The sequence below is a fragment of the Giraffa tippelskirchi genome, chromosome 7, assembly GCF_054371585.1.
Source record: "Giraffa tippelskirchi isolate mGirTip1 chromosome 7, T2T-mGirTip1v1.2.pri, whole genome shotgun sequence".
NCBI lineage: Eukaryota > Metazoa > Chordata > Mammalia > Artiodactyla > Giraffidae > Giraffa > Giraffa tippelskirchi.
This window is the reverse complement of record NC_137281.1, coordinates 117,510,649-117,529,734: the sequence shown is the minus strand read 5'-3', so window position 1 is coordinate 117,529,734 and position 19,086 is coordinate 117,510,649. Positions and strand designations below refer to the sequence as shown.

The window sequence follows — 19,086 nt, the reverse complement described above, 5'->3', positions numbered from 1 at the left end:
TTAATTTGTAGGATAAGGTTTAGATGCAGGAATATTTTATGGCATAAATATTTATGGCATAAATCAGATCATATCGAGAGGATGGATGAGTAATATTTGTTCAGATATTTGTCTTCATAGACTTAGAAATGCTATCCAATGGCTGCGCAGGTTAAAATCTGGCCAAAGCTGGTACAAGAACAATGGCAGGACTCTTCACCAGAAATTCCACTTTCAATATACTCCAATCACAGAACGTAAAGCAAGAACAATACAGCTCTCAGCTGAAAAACTAAGTTTTTTTGAGCACCCACATTGTGTTTAGAGGTGAAGACAGAATGTTTAACCAGCCTGGGGTTCCTACTCTCTAGGAACTTAAAGTCTTGTAGAAAGTTTTCTTTGTACTTATTCAATGTATATTAAGACCCTAGATGCTAAATACCCAGACTACACTCGGTATGGAAAATACAACAGTGAACAGGATGGCCATGGTTCCTGCCCTCGATAATATTGTGAATATGCAAATGGTCACTATGTGGGATAGTCAGATGTAGGAGAAGACTCTTGAGAGTCCCTTGGAATGCAAGGAGATCCAACCAGTCCATCCTTCAGTCCTGAATATTCGTTGGAAGGACTGATGCTGAAGCTGAAACTCCAGTACTTTGGCCACCTTATGTGAAGAACTGACTCATTTGAAAAGACCCTGATGCTGGGAAAGATTGAAGATAGGAGGAGAAGGAGACAACAGACGATGAGATGGTCGGATGGCATCACCAACTCTATGGACAGGGGTTTGAGTAAACTCCGGGAGTAGGTGATGGACAGGGAAGCCTGGCGTGCTGCAGTCCATGGTTCGCAAAGAGTTGAACATGACTGAGCAACTGAACTGAAAGATGATGGGCCATCTAGAGGTGAAACTCTGAAGTCAGACTTGGGACAAGGGGTAAGGCAGGTTTTCTAGAGGAACCTCCTCTGAGGAAGTGTTATCTTGACAAAGACCTGAACTTATAAGTAGGAGTTCACTTTGGGAAGAGATGAGCAGGAAGCATCTCTGTCTCTTCCTGGGCGAGGACAGTGCATTAGCAAGTAGAGTAAGCACACGGTGTATTTGAGAAGAGAATTTAGCTGATTCTGTGAGCAAGAGGTAGCAAGAAATGAGGCTAGAGGAATTGGCAGGGACCAGCATGCAGTGCCTTATGGGCCACGGTGAGGAGTTTAACTCTCTGCTAACAGAAATAAGAGCCCATAGAGAACTTCAGGAGGGACGTGTCCTGCTCACATAGTCAGCTTAGAACAGACATCAGCATGGAAGATAGACTGGTGGTTGGTGCTCATTGTGCCACTGTTTTGATGTTGTTGTTTGTTTGTTTTTTAGTGTTACTAAAATGTAAGCGTGCTACTAGACCATACAAAGGAAACATACTGCACTTTTCCTTATTCAAAAAAGAAGATACACAATAGATTTTAATACCTGGTTTTCTGGTAAAATCTAATTAGATAAATTCGGGTTTATCCTTAAAATTACACCACAACTTGCTCAGAGATGCGAACTCCTTTTTCTGCAGTGAAGCATTCCTTCTCTATTATATTAATCAATCCTGCTTTCTCTGCCTCTGCCTCCCCTCAAACGTCCTTTTATACCACTCTGTTTTGGTTGTCTCTTTGGAATCCAAAATGCATCTTAAGCATCTTAAATCAGACAGTAACCACCAGTCCACTAGACCAGTAAGTTTCTTCAGATAGCATTTACTTCCCTAGTCCTATCCTTGACACATCACCACCCTCCTGATTGCCTATTCAGTTCAGTTCAGTCGCTCAGTCATGTTGGACTCTTTGCGACCCCATGGACTGCAGCACGTCAATGTAGAATTCTTAATCTCCCCTGTCAAAACCTGCTTCTTTCCCTTGCCTCCCGATTACAATTACTGGCACCACCATTCATCCAGTTACTTAAATCAAACACAAAGGATTATCATGGATTCCTTTACTTTCCTCACACGCTTGAAGCTCATTCCTGCCTTCAGGCTTTTTTTGCCAGATGGTCAAATGCCCGAATTTCTCTTTCCACCACTCTTCACCAGCAGCCCTGTGGGGCTCAATTTAATGGCACTTGCTCAGAATCTAAAGTCACCTCCATGAATAGCCTTGTTTTAACCCTCTGCATAGGCACTAATTACTATCCTATTTATTTAGTTACTTAGGCTTGCTTCTTATCTGTCTTCTGTACCACCATGTATAATTTTTGTCTGTGATTTCTATCAACATATCTATATTGCCTAGAATAATACCTAGTAAATAGAACCTACTTAATCTCTATGTGTTGTGGCAATGAAGACTTTACCAGGTAATCCCAGCTCAGTGGAGTAGTGGGTAGGGGAAACTTCCATTTGTGATTGTTTTCTGTGTGATGTTGGGTACGTTCTAAGACGGAAACACCTTTGTGTTTCATTGTCCTTACCTACAAAATGAAAAGTTCACACTGAATCAGAGGCTGGGCAGTGGGCGGGGGGATCCTGCCCACACTTCATAGGAACTTGACTCTTTGGAACTGTTCCACGGTGGCTCTGCCACCAAGGCATGTTTTGTTTGGGCAGGACCTCTATCTTTGCTTACATAACAACATTAGTGCAACTATTGGATACTTTATTTTATGTTACCTTTGCTTTAGAAAATAACTAGTAATTTTAGTCAGCTAAATAAAATATTTATGTTAGGAAAGTAAATCTCAAAAATTCAATGTTTGCTTGAAACAACAATGAAATTAGGAATGCTACACATGAAGCACCATAACTTTGAATGTTTATTGGCTAGAGGTTAATAGTTTTGCACAAAAACAGTACCCCAAAATGCTGAGATTGTATTATTGAAAGTCAGATCCAAGGTAAATGGTAATTAATAACCCTGTGGCTATCTTAGGTTTTTGGAGACAAGAATCTTTTTCTTAATGTATTTTTTTATTTGTTTGACTTTCTATTAGCTGCTGTATTGAGATTTAATTCACATCCCATACAGTTCATCTGCTAAAGGTGTCCAGCTCACTAGTTTGCACATTCACACATATTCTAAGGAAGGCATGATGAATTGCAATTCCTGGTTTAAGTAGTATATCTTCTTCCATACCACGTGAGAAGGCTTTTTAGTGCAAAGATTATATTTGTTATCTTTGTATTCACTGAACCTTAATGGAAACTCAGTCTGTGTTAGTTTACTTGAATTGCAGATAAGACAACCCTATACAAAGATCCTTGGAGACAAGGCTGAATACTTAGGTTCAAATTTAACATTTGTAGTATTGATATTTGGAGAGAGATCTGAGCCTGGAAAACCTAGTTTCCAAATGTTTTCTCACTCAAGAGCTACACCAGCTTTGGCAATTAATGTATAACCTCTCCAAGCGTGAATTTTCCTTTCAAAAAGACGTAATAAGAGTTCCTAGGATAGGGTGAGGTTTACATCATGCTTTAAATGTTCTTTGCCAACTGGAAAGTAGTATGCTAATGGGAGAATACCATCATTATTATAATAAGGAATAAAAATCTGTAAAAATCCAAAACTAGTCTTCTTTAGGGGTCATTTAAGGTTTAAAACTTTTAGCTGTTTACAAATCCATGCTCATCTGTTCCCTGTCTCTCCCTCCTTCCCTTTCACCATTTCCGTCTATAGATAGCTTCTTATTGTGCCCTTTTAAAAAAATGTGACATAAACAATATTGTTGGAGAAAATGAAGACTAGGACTACCTCACAGAGTAGAGGGCATATACTTAAAAACATTCTTCTGGCAGGCTCTCTCTACAAGGTAACATCTTACTCTCCTTATTTGCCTTGTAGAATGTTGTAAAATTAATTGATTGTGGATGACTGTTTCAGGCTATTGACCTAGAAAGATTCCATGTTGTTATATAATTTGAGCTACATAGTTTGTCTTATGATTAAAGCATCTGAGCCCATGTTGTAAGTAACCTTGATGAAGTCAAGTCAACAGAAAAGAGTCAGTTAAAATTTATAGACTTCAGGCTTTTTGATGCAGCTTTTTGCTTTACTTCATAAATTCATCAGCTGCTACAAAAAGAATAATCTAATTTAAAAATGAAATGAGTTTTCTCCCAATTTTACTCAGTCTATGTGAGACATCTTATTTTGTTTTCCTATTTGACATTAATCATTTATAAGTTTGATAAGCAGAAATTGATCATTATGGTGATAATTTGCTGAATAAATAAGAGTAAATTATTTTACAGATTTTTTTAAAGATGTACTTTCTGGGAAAAAAGTAGTGTAGTAAGAAAAAGTGGAAGAAATATTGCATCAAATGAAATATTTGATGAAATATTTCATTTTATAATGAAATGGAGTTGGTTTTGCAGTTTCTTTTCCTAAATAAGTTATTCTAAAGACTTTTTATAGTCTTTAGCTTGACTGGTGAAGGTCTGAGATTGCAATAAGTTAGATCTATATGCGAATTTTGGCTCCACTAGTTTCTATTTACTTATCTATAATTTTGGAGAATTTATCATAGTAAGTCTCAGTTTCCATATTTTAACATTAGGGACAAAAATACCTACCTTATAAAGTTATTTTAAGAAGAAAGGAAGAAAGAGAGATAGATTTGGGGGTGAGAAGGGGCTAATTCCCCAGTGTATAATAAATATTTAAATATTAGCCATTGTCACAATCTTGAGGATTAGAATTTAGTAAACCAAAACTTGAAGATAATTTACAATACCACCAAAATGTCTAGATGCCTAAAAGTGACTGAAAGCTTTAATTGGGAATTCCAGTGGGCAGCTGACGTTGTATTTGTCGTCTTGGTATGGGTAGAACTTGGTTGCCTGGCAATTCTTATATCAGGGCAGTCCAGTTCAGGACCCTAAAGTGTGTAAACATATGTTGGTGTTTTCAAAGTCTTTATTAAAAGAAACCCTGCTAGGCCCCAAGAGAGAAGCCAGATGGTGGATTGGGTCCACAAACATTCAGGTGGTTTCTAATTATAAATTCTGGAGAAGAGTGCTTGGGATTCTTTAAGCACTACTTCTTAAGTTGGGATTTGTGGCTGGGCTTTAATCTGTATCCTGAAATTACATCTACACGTAAGGGTGAGTGGGTGGGATGGGAGAGGGGTGTCTAAGTCATTTGCCAATATCTCAGATGAATCTTTGAATAGAAAACTGATTATAAAAGTCATTGAAAGTAAATTAGTTAAAAGTGACTGTTTTACTTAATTACCTTAGGCAGAGATGGAATTAATTATAATATACAAAATACAATCATCTTTCACCTTAGTAAAGTCTCCCAGTTCAGAGCTCCTCAAACTTTAATGTGTATACCAGTCCCTGAGAATCCTGTTAAAATGAAAATTCTGATTAAGTCAACCTTTTGGGGGGCAGAGTGGGTGGTTCTCTCCATTTCTAACAAAATCTGAGATGATAACCAGGCATCTGGTTAGTGTACCTCACAACTAGTAGCAACAAGGCTTCAACACTGGGAGGTGGGGGGTTGATGGTGGTATTAGTTCTGGACATTCCATCTTTTTATCACCAGTTTTTCTTGTCTGCTGCTTAGTTATCATGTTGGTCCTCACCAATGAGTGAAGATTATCAGACTGCCTTTGTAATTTTTCACTGTCTCATCATCTTAATGCATTGGAGAAGGAAATGGCAACCCACTCCAGTGTTCTTGCCTGGAGAATCCCAGGGACGGGGGAGCCTGGTGGGCTGCCGTCTTTGGGGTCGCACAGAGTCAGACACGACTGAAGCAACTTAGCAGCAGCAGCAGCAGCATCTTAATAAGTACAACTGTGCTGTAAACTTTCACCATTTCCATGTACTGTCTTCCCTTGATGTGTGAATTTGGACATTTGCATATTGAATATCTTTAGAATGTCTTACTCTTTTATTTTTGGGGGCCTTCATTAGAAAAGTATAATTTTTTATTGCCCTTCACCCCCATACAGTTCCCAGGCAACCTTGTACATTAAAAAACATTGCCCTTGTCCTTGCAGGCACAGAACAATGAGAACACAAAGTTGCAGTCACATCTTCCTGGCCTCGCTGACCTTGGTTCTACTGAGAGAACTGATCTGTTGGCCCCTGAATTTCTGTAGCCTCTCTTACAACATTCCTGTCCTTGACATCTTTCTAGTTTACCTCATACCTAGTCTACCTCAAACTATGATTTCATACTGGATCATCTTTCTTGTCTTCCTATCAGCAATTTTCTGCTAATTTTCAATTTTACTCTCACAAATCACTGGTTGTCAGTTTATCTTGATCTTCATTTTTTTGGTGGAAAAGATTGGCTTCTGACTAATTTCTACAGTCAGTAAAATCTCCCTGGAAAAAATTGATTGCTTTCATCTCCTGTTTCCTACTCTTAAGCTTTCTTAATGGTGCTGGAATGACAAAGATTAAAGCAATGCCTCTGTATTCTTCAAAGACTCTGGTTGGAGCCAAGATTGGTAGCACTTTGTAAAGGTTCTCCCGGGTCTCTTTATTACCATAGTAGATCTCAACCTGTTCCATGTCCTTTGCTGTTGCAACACTCCTCATAGGTACAGAAATTGCCATAAATAACAGAGATGTTGATGTTGCTCAACTAAGAAGAGATGACAGGTGGCTTTCCCTTATCCTATTGAGACTCTTCACTATTACTTTTCCTCAGAAACAGACAACTGTTGAATGACTCAAAGAAGTAGCACAATACTTATTGATAAACTATTAGCTTTTAATGGATGTCTTAAACCTGAATAAATTATATCCTATATTTCATATGACTAATTATTTTCCTGTACTGAAAACTGTTTTGTTCAGCATAGGTAATTTGGCAATATCTACAGTTCAACACTACTTTAGGACACTTCTACATTCCTGATGTTATAAAATAGCTTTATAAACAGTACTGGTCGTGAAGAGTTGGACACGACTGAGCGACTAAACTGCACTGAAACAGTACAGTTGCTTCAGCTAAAAATTCAGTTCAGTTGCTCAGTCATGTCTGATTTTTTCGACCCCATGGACTGCAGCACGCTAGGCTTCTCTGTCCATTACCAACTCCTGGAGCTTGCTCAAACTCATGTTCATCGAGTCAGTGATGCCATCCAGCCATCCCATCCCCTGTCATCCCCTTCTCCTCCTGCCTTCAGTCCTTCCCAGCATTAGGGTCTTTTCCAATGAGTCAGTTCTTTGCATCAGGTAGCCAAAGTATTGGAGCTTCAGTTTCAGCATCAGTTCTTCCAATAAATATTTAGGAATGATTTTCTTTAGGATTGACTAGTGAAAACTAGGATGTCATAGTTGACCTCTTCTCTGAATCCTGTTAGCAAATTTATAATAAAAGCTCTATATATGAGTGCTTTTTAAAATTTTTCTGAGATTCTTACTTCTATTCTTGTTTGGATACATTATCTTCCCTGCTCCCACTTTCAACGGTTATGATTCTTCCTTTGTAGATGCCTCTCAGACTACTGGAAATGTCCAAATTTCTTAGCCATGGCTTATGCCCATTCCCTCCTCTCCTTTCTGTACCTGATTTCAGCCCTCATGCTTAATACTTTCCTCTATACACATACTGTATGCTCTAGCTACATGCAACTATTTAAAATTTCCCTGAAACCCTTCTATGTTTCTGCTTTAGGACATGTGCATGATGCCCCGCATCCCTTTTCAGGCTTGTTCTTACTTGCCATTCCCAGCAAAGACTCAGGCTTTCTTAAAAGTCCAATTCAAACTACTTCTGTCAAGTTTTCCCTGAGATTATTGGGGATAGGTACTCCTTAGTTATTTTCCCATTGTACTTCCTACTGTACCATCTATCCTTATGTTATATATTACAAATACTTCACCCACCATGCCCTGAGCTTTTATTTGTCTTTGTATGAATCTCCCTCTTCTCCCTCCCATTCACTGACCCTTAATAAAAATGTTATGAATCAATGAATGCAGGTAGGAATATAAGCCTATGGCTATAAACAGACAAAAGCAAAGATATAGGTTCCATTCCCAAACTCTAATTTCCAGTCACAATTCAGCACAATCACACAACCTGATATAATCACTCATATAAAGGAGAAATATTTTCTAAGTATATTGTTGTTCAGTCTCTCAGTCATATCTGATTCATTGCGCCCCCATGGACTGCGGCATGCCAGGCCTCCCTGTCCTTCACCCTCTCCCAGAGCTTACTCAAACTCATGTCTATTGAGTCGGTTATGCCATCCAACCATCTCGTCCTCTGTTGTCCCCTTCTATTTCTGCCTCCAATCTTTCTCAGCACCAGAGTCTTTTCCAATGAGTTGGCTCTTCACATCAGGTGGCTAGAGTATTGGAGCTTCAAGCTTCAACATCAGTCCTTCCAATGAATATTCAGGATTGATTTCCTTTAGGATTAACTGGTTTGATCTCCTTGCAGTCCAAGGGACTCTCAAGAGACTTCTCCATCACCACAATTCAAAAGCATCAATTCTTCAGTGCTCAGCGTTCTTTATGGTCCAACTGTTAAATCCATACTGGACTACTGGAAATACCATAGTTTTGACTATATAGATTTTTGTCAACAAAGTAATGTCTCTGCTTTTTAATATGCTGTCTAGGTTGGTCATAACTTTTCTTCCAAGGAGCAAGCTTTTCTTCTAAGGACCTTTAAATTTCATGGCTGCAGTCACCATCTGCAGTGATTTTGGTGGCCAACAAAATATAGTCTGTGACTATTTTCATTTTTTCCCGTCTAAGTATGTAGTCCCAATAATTATTTCCCCCACAGTTTGGAAAGGTTTAGTACTCACACATGTGGAAAAAATCCTAAATCCCTTTCCCTTTCATTTATCCACACAAACTGTGTCTCTGTGTGTGTGTTGCTCATGCATTTGTGTGTTGCAAGAGAAGTTAGGATTACAATGAAGTACAGCTTTGTTTCCCTGACAAATTATGAAATACCTCTTCAATCACACTCTATTTATCAGTCCCTATGTGGTTTTCTACAACAACCCACTAATTTGTTTTGACATATCTTCACACAGAATTTCAAGTCTAGATTACTAGACAACAAATGAAAACAAAAACAAATAGTTACCAATTCTCAGTGCTCATTATTGCAAAAAGATCAGTTCTATGCATTCAAATTATGGTTCACATGAGTCAAACCATGAACTGAAATATTTCTGGATGGATGTGTCAACTTAGATGTGGCAGTTTATTTGGGAGAGGCATATTGTATTGTATTATATTACATTACATTATGTTTGCCCCACAGCCCCCCAAAATAAAAAAAAAAGGAAAAAATTGTATTTGCTGGTACTTTTTAAGTTTTCCTGATTACCTAGGCCAGTAGTTCTCAAAGTGTGGGTCCCAGACCAGCAAGCATCAGTGTAACCTGGGAAAAATGTTAGAAATGCAAATTCTTGGATCCATCCCGCGCCTGTTGTTTCAGATTGAAGCCCAGCAATCTGTTTTTTGTTGTTGTTGTTTTTTTAAATAAGATCTCCAAGTGATTCTGATGAATGCTAAAGTTTAAGAACTTCTAATCCAGGAAATGTATAATCAACATAGCACCTTCTTCCATTGATGACCTGAACACACAATGATATTTTTAATTATAGTTGATTTACAATGTTGTATTAGTTTCAGGTATACAGCAAAGTGATTCAGTTACTTTGAATATATATATGTGTGTGTGTATTCAGATTCTTTTTCATTATAAGTTATTACTAGTTATTGAATATAGCTCTTGTGCTATACAATATAGGTCCTTTTATTTATCTATTTTATATATAGTAGTATGTATCTGCTAATCCCAACCTATTCGGTTTTCCCTTTGGTAACCATAGGTTTGCTTTCTATGTCTGTGAGTCTATTTCTATCATGTAAATATGTTTATCTGTATCTTTTTTTTTTGATTCTGCATGTAAGTGATTTTGTATGATACTTGTCTTTGACTTATCTCAGTATGTTAATTTCTTAGATATATGATATTATCTATATCCATTTGTCTGTTGATGGACATTTAGATTGCTAGCATGTCTTGGCTGTTGAATTATATAATGCTGCTATGAACACTGCGGTGTGTGTATCTTTTCAAATTAAAGTTTTTGTCTTTTCTGGATATATGCCCAGAAGTGGGATTGGTGGATAAATGGCAACTATATTTTTAGATTTTTTGAAGGAACCTCAATACTGTTTTCCATAGTGGCAGTGCCAATTGACATCTCCCCAAAAGTGTGGAAAGAGTCTCTTTTCTCTACCCCTCTCCAGTACTTCCTATTTCTACACTTTTTCATGATGGTCATTCTGACTGGTAAATGCATGGTGATTTTTGAAGATATTTAAGTAACTCAGAAGAATGTGCCTTATAAAATGCTGAACTAGTATGGTTGCATCAACTATGTAACAACAAATTAGGAAAGAAAAACAAGTTCAAGGAGCAGACTGATTTGTGAATATCATTTTTTTTTTTTTACATTTTTAAGTAAAGAGAAAGAAAACACTTAAAATAATAAATTTTAAAAGCAGAGAATTTAATAGTAATTTTCAAGAAAATGAAGGGACAAAGGTAATCAGTTCAGTTCAGTTCAGTCGCTCAGTCGTGTCTGACTCTTTGCGACCCCATGAATCGCAGCATGCCAGGGCTCCCTGTCCATCACCAACTCCCAGAGTCTACCCAAACCCCTGTCCATCAATCTGTCAATCTGAAACTGGCTTGGAGAATTTTGAGCATTACTTTGCTAGCGTGTGAGATGAGTGCAATTGTGCAGTAGTTGGAGCATTCATTGGCATTGCCTTTCTTTGGGATTGGAATGAAAACTGACCTTTTCCAGTCCTGTGGCCACTGCTGAGTTTTCAAGATTTGCTGGCATATTGAGTGCAGCTGGACTGGGCCAAATTCATTAGCTTGAAACTCAGCGGGAATAACATGACAAGATAGATATTGATGACTCAGCAGTGTATAAGAAAAGTCCATGGAGTATTCAGTAACAAAGGAAGGTGAACCTCCATTACAAAAGAATGAAAAAGTCACTTATTATGTTTAATGTCCTAATAAAAAGAAACCAGAAACATATACACCATTTATGTCAAGTCATTTTTCATTTTTTTGCCTTGGAGTCAACTTTCAACAGGGGCAAATAAATTTCCTATTGTATTTGCATCTTTCTTTAAATAGTGAAAAACTCAATGCATTTTGAGACATTTGATGTTTTTTTGTACCATAATCCTGCAAAAGCCAAATGTTATAGAAAGTGGATAACTATTAATAGCTTTACCATTCATTTACGTTTTATTGTTCTTATCAGGGTGACTTAACTAGGTATTTTGGTAAAGGTTTGCATAACAATATTTTCCACATTTAACTATCCAGCATGCTTCATATATATTTTACAGAATATTTTTAATTAAGTAGAATGACCTTACCAGTGACAGTCTCAATAAAATTTGACTCTATCTCATAGAAGTAGAGTTTTACCATATGCTTTGTGTGCTGTGCTTGCTAATGTGAAATAGACTGTCATATGTTGGAAAGCTTTTGGCTATGGGTTGAATCTCAAAGGCTTACATGATGAAAGAGATCTTGATGAACTGAAGCTTTACCATGCTGTTGTCCAAATATCAATATGCACAATTCAAGTAATGAATAATGTACTTTAATACAGAATGCACTGGAAACATACAGAAAGTTTTACCAATGTGCAGTCCCTGGCACTAACATAGATGATTGACAGAGTCAGATTGTCATAAGGGTGATGTCATCTGCATATCTGAGGTTATTGATATTTCTCCCGGCAATCTTGATTCCACCTTGTGTTTCTTCCAGCCCAGCGTTTCTCATGATGTACTCTGCATATAAGTTAAATAAGCAGGGTGACAATATACAGCCTTGACGTACTCCTTGGAACCAGTCTGTTGTTCCATGTCCAGTTCTAACAGATTGTCAACAATCAGATTGACAGAGTCAATCTGTCCATCAAACAGATTTCACAGGCTGGTTAATACAAATCAGCTGTCAAGTTATTCTCTAAGGTCTAAAAACTTTAGCTTCCATTGCTCATGGAATTAATGGGTAAATAGAAATCATTGAGAATAAATGTTTAAAAAAAAAACAGGGCAAGATCCAGGTAGACAGATGTATTTCAGCTCCATCTTCCTCCACTTATCTTATTCTTTCCTCTTACTCCCCACCTGTCTTGACCCCATCTTTATTATCCTCTCAAACATCTGGTACACTCAGAACTTTCCAGCAGATTGAATATACTAAGGTGTCTGGGACATCTTGCTTATCCCTTCCAAAAGACCTGAAATCAGAATAAGTAAGTAAAAGAATTAAAATTTAAAACTCAGAGGGGTAGGGATGGCAAAATAAATGCTTACTCTGGTGAGCTAGAAGTGGTACAAACAACAGGAAATAAAATGAAAACTGGACATGAAGCTTACCTGACTCTGCTTTTCACGTTCCAAATAAGTTATTTCTCAGATACTTAGGGGTTTCTTGCCTCCTTTCATCTTTACTTTAAAGGAAAGCATCAGTGTTCATTCAGTCCAGTGCAGTTCAGTTGCTCAGTCGTATCCGACTCTTTGTGACCCCATGAACCGCAGCATGCCAGGCCTCCCTGTCCATCACCAACTCCCAGAGTCTACCCAAACCATGTCCCTCGAGTCGGTGATGCCATCTAACCATCTCATCCTCTGTCACCCCCTTCTCCTCCTGCCCTCAATCTTTCCCAGCATCAGGGTCTTTTCCAATGAGTCAGCCCTCGCATCAGGTGGCCAAAGTATTGGAATTTTAGCTTCAATATCAGTCCTTCCAATGAACACCCAGGACTGATCTCCTTTAGGATGGACTGGTTTGATCTCCTTGCAGTCCAAGGGACTCTCAAGAGTCTTCTCCAACACCACAGTTCAAAAGCATCAATTCTTCTACACTCAGCTTTCTTTATAGTCCAGCTCTCACATCCATACACAACCACTGGAGAAACCATAGCCTTCACTAGATGGACCTTTGTTGGCAAAGTAATGTCTCTGCTTTTTAATATGCTGTATAGGTTGGTCATAACTATTCTTCCAAGGAGTAAGCATCTTTTAATTTCATTGCTGGATTCACCATCTGCAGTGATTTTGGAGCCCAGAAAAATAAAGTCTGACACTGTTTCTACTGTTTCCCCATCTATTTGCCGTGAAGTGATGGGACCAGATGCCGTGATCTTAGTTTTCTGAATGTTGAGCTTTAAGCCAACTTTTTCACTCCTGTTTCACTTTCATCAAGAGGCTCTTTAGTTCCTCTTCACTTTCTGCCATAAGGGTGGTGTCATCTGCATATCTGAGGTTATTGATATTTCTCCCGGCAATCTTGATTCCAGCTTGTGTTTCTTCCAGCCCAGCGTTTCTCATGATGTACTCTGCATATAAGTTAAATAAGCAGGGTGACAATATACAGCCTTGATGTACTCCTTGGAACCAGTCTGTTGTTCCATGTCCAGTTCTAACTGTTGCTTCCTGACCTGCATACAGGTTTCTCAAGAGGCAGGTCAGGTGGTCTGGTATTCCCATCTCTTTCAGTTTATTGTGATCCACAGTTTATTGTGATCCACACAGTCAAAGGCGTTGGTATAGTCAATAAAGCAGAAATAGATGTTTTTCTGGAACTCGCTTGCTTTTTCAGTGATCTCGTGGATGTTGGCAATTGATCTCTGGTTCCTCTGCCTTTTCTAAAACCAGCTTGAACATCTGGAAGTTCACAGTTCACATATTGCTGAAGCCTGGCTTGGAGAATTTTAAGCATTAGTTTACTAGCATGTGAGATGAGTGCAATTGTGCTGTATTTTGAGCATTCTTTGGCATTGCCTTTCTTTGGGATTGGAATGAAAACTGACCTTTTCCAGTCCTGTGGCCACTGCTGAGTTTTCCTTTTTTGCTGGCATATTGAGTGTAGCACTTTCACAGCGTCATCTTTAAGGATTTGCAATAGCTCAAATGACCTAAACTGGGGCACCCTGAGCCCTACTCACACTTTGAATGAATGTATTTTGCAGTTTCTTCCTCTCTGGAAGTTCACTCACACCCTGCTCATTAGGCTGAAACTACTTGTTTTGTATTTGTGGAGTAGACAGAGGGGGTAAGCTATGTGGGTAATTAATCTAAGACATGTCTAAACCATTTGGCCTCTAAATAACAGGAAAGGAAAAATAGATATTCCGGAGTGTTTATAATGCTATTATTAATCTCACCCTGTAATCATCTACTAACTAGTCTTATAACTGATTTCAGTAAAAATTATTTAAAATATGCTGATCTGAGTACTGTATTGTGTTCATTAGGTAGTTGTTGTTCAGTTCAGTTCAGATGCGCAATCATATCTTACTCTTTGCGACCCCATGGACTCCAACATGCCAGGCTTCCCTCTCCATCACCAACTCCCAGAGCTTGCTCAAACTCATATCCATCAAGTTGGTGATGCCATCCAACCATCTCATCCTCTGTCAGCCCCTTCTCTTCCCGCTTTTAATTTTTCCAAGCATCAGGGTCTTTTAAAATGAGTCAGTTCTTCGAATCAGGTGGCCAAAGTGTTGGAGTTTCAGCTTCAGCATCAGTCCTTCCAATGAATAGTCAGGACTGATTTCCTTTAGGATGGACTAGTTGGATCTGCCTGCAGTCCAAGGAACTCTCAAGAATCTTCTCCAACACCACAGTTCAAAACTATCCATTGTTTGGCACTCAGCTTTCTTTATAGTCCAACTGTCCCATCCATACATGACTACTGAAAAAACCATAGATTTGACTAGACAGAGGTTTGTTAGCAAAGTAATGTACTTTTTAAAATGCTCTCTAGTTTGGTCATAGCTTTTCTTCAAGGAGCAAGTGTCTTTTAATTTTATGGTTGCACTCACCATCTGCAGTGATTTTGCAGCCCCTCAAAATAAAGTCTGTCACTGTTTCCGTTGTTTCCCCATTTATTTGCCATGAAGTGATGGGACCGGATGCCATCATCTTAGTTTTCTGAATGTTAAGTTATAAGTCAACTTTTTAAACCTCCTCTTTCACTTTCATCAAAAGGCTCTTTAGTTCCTCTTCGATTTCTACGTAAGGGTGGTGTCATCTGCATATCTGAGGTTATTGATATTTCTCCTAGCAATCTTGATTCCAGCTTGTGCTTCATCTAGCCCAGCATTTCTGATGATGTACTCTGCATATAAGTTAAATAAGCAGGGTGACAATATACAGCCTTGATGTACTCCTTTCCCAATTTGGAACCAATCTGTTGTTCCATGTCCAGTTCTAACTGTTGCTTCTTGACCTGCATACAGCTTTCTCAGGAGTCAGGTCCAGTGGTCTGGTATGCCCATCTCTTTCAGAATTTTCCACAGTTTATTGTGATCCACACAGTCAAAGGCTTTGGTGTAGTCAATAAAGCAGAAGTAGATGTTTTTCTGGAACTCTCTTGCTTTTCTGATAATCCAATGGATGTTCCCCTGCCTTTTCTAAATCCAGCTTGACCATCTGTAAGTTCACAGTTCATGTATTGCTGAAGCCTGGCTTGGAGAATTTTGAGTATTACTTTGCTAGTGTGTCAGATGAGTGCAATTGTGCAGTAGTTTGAGCATTCTTTGGCATTGCCCTTCGTAGGGATTGGAATGAATACTGACCTTTACCAGTCCTGTGGCCATTGCTGAGTTTTCCATATTTGCTGGCATATTGAGTGTAGAACTTTTATAGCGTCATCTTTTAGGATTTTAAATAGCTCAACTGGGATTCCATCACCTCCACTAAAAGGTGGAGGTTTGTTCGTAGTGATGCTTTGTTCATAGTGATGCTTCCTAAGACCCACTTAACTTCATGTTCCAGGATTTCTGGCTCTAGGTGAGTGATCACACGATCGTGGTTATCTGGGTCATGAAGATCTTTCTTTTATGGTTCTTCTGTGTATTCTTGCCACCTCTTCTTAATATCTTCTGCTTCTGTTAGGTCCCTACCATTTCTGTCCTTAATTGTGCCCATCTTTGCATGAAATGTTCCCTTTATATCTCTAATTTTCTTGAAGATAGCTCTAGTCTTTCCCACTCTATTGTTTTCCTCTATTTCTTTGCACTGATGACTAAGGAAGGCTTTCTTATCTCTCCTTGCTATTCTTTAGAACTCTGCATACAAATGGGTATATCTTTCCTTTTCTCCTTTGCCCTTTGTGTCTTTTCTTTTCTCAGCTATTTGTAAGACCTTCTCAGACAACTGTTTTGCCTTTTTGCATCCCTTTTTCTTGGAGATGGTCTTGCTCCCTGTCTCCTGTACAATGTCATGAGCCTCCATCCATAGTTCTTTAGGCATTCTGTCTATCATATCTAGTCCTTTCAATCTATTTGTCATTTACACCCTATAATCATAAGGATTTGATTTAGGTCATACCTGAATGGTCTAGTGGTTTTCCCTATTTTCTTCAATTTAAGTCTGAATTTGGAAATAAGGACTTCATGATCTGAGCCACAGTCAGCTCCTAGTCTTGTTTTGCTGACATAATAGAGCCTCTCCATTTTGGCTGCAAAGAATATAATCAACCTGATTTCAGTATTGACCATCAGGTGATGTTCATGTGTGGAGTCTTCTCTTGTGTTGTTGGAAGAGGGTGTTTGCTATGACCAGTGTGTTCTCTTCACAAAACTCTGTTAGCCTTTGACCCTGCTTTGTTTTGTACTCTGAGGCTAAATTTGTCTGTTACTCCAGGTGTTTCTTGACTTCCTACTTTTGCATTCAAGTCCCCAATAATGATAAGGACATCTTTTTTGGGTGTTAGTTCTAAAAGGTCTTGTAAGTCTTCAAAGAACCATTCAACTTCAGCTTCTTCAGCATTACTGGTTGGGGCATAGACTTGGATTACTGTGATATTGAACGCTTTGCCTTGGAAACATACAGAGATCATTCTGTATCTTTCTTGAGATTGCATCCAAATACTGCATTTCGGACTGTTTTGTTGACTGTGATGGCTACTCCATTCCTTCTAAGGTATTCTTGCCCACAATAGTAGATATAATGTTCATCTGAGTTAAATTCACCCATTCCAGTCCATTTTAGTTCACTGACTTCTAAAATGTAGATGTTTGCTTTTGCCATCTCCTGTTTGACCTCTTCCAATTTGCCTTGATTCATGAACCTAACATTCCAGGTTCCTGTGCAATATTGCTCTTTATAGCATCAGACTTTACTTCCATCACCCGTCACATCCACAATTGGGTGTTGTTTTTGCTTTAGCCCCGTTGCTTCATTCTTTCTGGAGTTATTTCTCCACTGATCTCCAGTAGCACATTGGGCACCTACCAACATGGGGAATTCATCTTTCAGTGTCCTATCTTTTTGCCTTTTCATACTGTTCATGGGGTTCTCAAGGCAAGAATACTGAAGTGGTTTGCCATACTCTTCTCCAGTGGACCACATTTTGTCAGAATTCTGCATCATGACCCATCCATCTTGGGTGGCCCTACATGGCATGTCTCATAGTTTCATTGAGTTTGAAAGGCTGTGGTCCATGTGATCAGATTGTTTAGTTTTCTGTGATTGTGGTTTTCATTCTGTCTGTCCTCTGATGAAGAAGGATGAGGCTTACGGAAGCTTCCTGATGGGAGAGACTGACTGAGGGGGAGACTGGGTCTTGTTCTGATGGGTGGGGCCATGCTCGGTAAATCTTTAATCCAATTTTCTGTTGAAGGGTGGGGCTGTGTTCCCTCTCTGTTGTTTGACCTGAGACCAAACTATGGTGGAGGTAATGAAGATCATGGTGACCTCCTTCAAAAGGTCCCATGCATGCACTGCTGCACTCAGTGTCCTCAACCCTGCAGCAGGCCTCCACTGACCCACACCTCTGCCGGAGACTCCTGGACACTCACGGGCAAGTCTGGGTCAGTCTCTTGTGGGGTCACTGCTCCTTTCTCCTGGGTCCCGGTGTGCACAAGGTTCTGTTTGTGCCCTCCAAGAGTCTGTTTTCCCAGTCCTGTGTAAGTTCTGGTGGCTCTATGGTAGGATTAATGGCGACCTCCTCCAAGAAGGCTTATGCCATACCCAGGTCTACTTCACCCAGAACCCCTGCCCCTGCAGCCATCACTCAGAAATGTCAGACTCTTTGAAACTCCACGGAGTTGGAGTTGCAACTCTTTGTTTGCAACTCTTTGCACACTTTACTGTTTGCAACTCTTTGCAAACTTTACTGTCTCCTGGAGTTTGCTCAATCTCATGTCCATTGAGTCAATGATGACATCCAAGCATCTCATCCTCTGTCACCCCCTGTTCTCTTGCCTTCAATCCTTCCCAGCATCAGAGTATTTTCCAATGAGTCAACTCTTTGCATCAGGTTGCCCAGAGTATTGGAACTTCAGCTTCAGCATCAGTCCTTCCAATGACTATTCAGGGTTCATTTCCTGTAGAATTGCATGGTTTGATCTCCTTGCTGTCCAAGGTACTCTCAGGAGTCTTCTCCGGAACTATAGTTTAAAAGCATCAATTCTTTGGTGCTCAGCCTTCTTTATGATCCAACTCTCACATCCGTACTTGACTCCTAGAAAAATTATTGCTCTGACCATATGGACCTTTGTCAACAAAGTGATGTCTCTGCTCTTTAATACACTGTTTCTAGGTTTGTCATAGCTTTTCTTCCTAGGAGCAACTGTCTTTTAATTTCATGGCCGCAGTCACAGTCTGCAGTGATTTGGAGCCCAAGAAAGTAAAGTTTGTCACTGCTTCCATTTTTTCCCCCATCTATTTGCCATGGAGTGATGGGATCAGATGCCATGATCTTAATTTTTGAAAGTTGAGTTTTAAGACAGCTTTTTCACTCTTCTCTTTCACCTTCATCAAGAGGTTCTTTAGTTCCTTTTTGCTTTCTGCCGTTAGGGTGGTGTCATCTGCATATCTGAGGTTATTAATAGAACTGAGTGTATCAAAGTAGGATATAATTGTTACTTTGCTACTTTGCTACTTTTGTTACTTTGCTATAATTGTTACTTCAGCTACTTTGTTTGTTTCCCCAAATCTCCAACTCAAAAAGTGATCACAGAGCAAAAATAGGTCTAAGCTAATTTAGGCTATGGATGTGGTCTCACTGGCTGCATTTGCAAATCTATTTGTCAGACACACCTCATGTGTATTCTCAGGT

General features: G+C 39.1%; 1 protein-coding gene and 1 long non-coding RNA gene across 2 annotated transcripts in view; one reads left to right on the top strand and one right to left on the bottom strand.

The window, feature by feature from the left end:
• Window positions 1–19,086, top strand: part of UNC13C (unc-13 homolog C) — a 1,717,543-nt gene that overhangs the window by 1,515,125 nt on the left and 183,332 nt on the right. The window lies entirely within an intron of this gene.
• LOC145514877 (uncharacterized) lies at window positions 11,590–18,167 on the bottom strand. Its single transcript, XR_014060525.1, has 2 exons — window positions 12,393–18,167; window positions 11,590–12,253 (listed from the first exon to the last, which is right to left on the bottom strand). It is a non-coding gene; the product is annotated as an uncharacterized LOC145514877 (long non-coding RNA).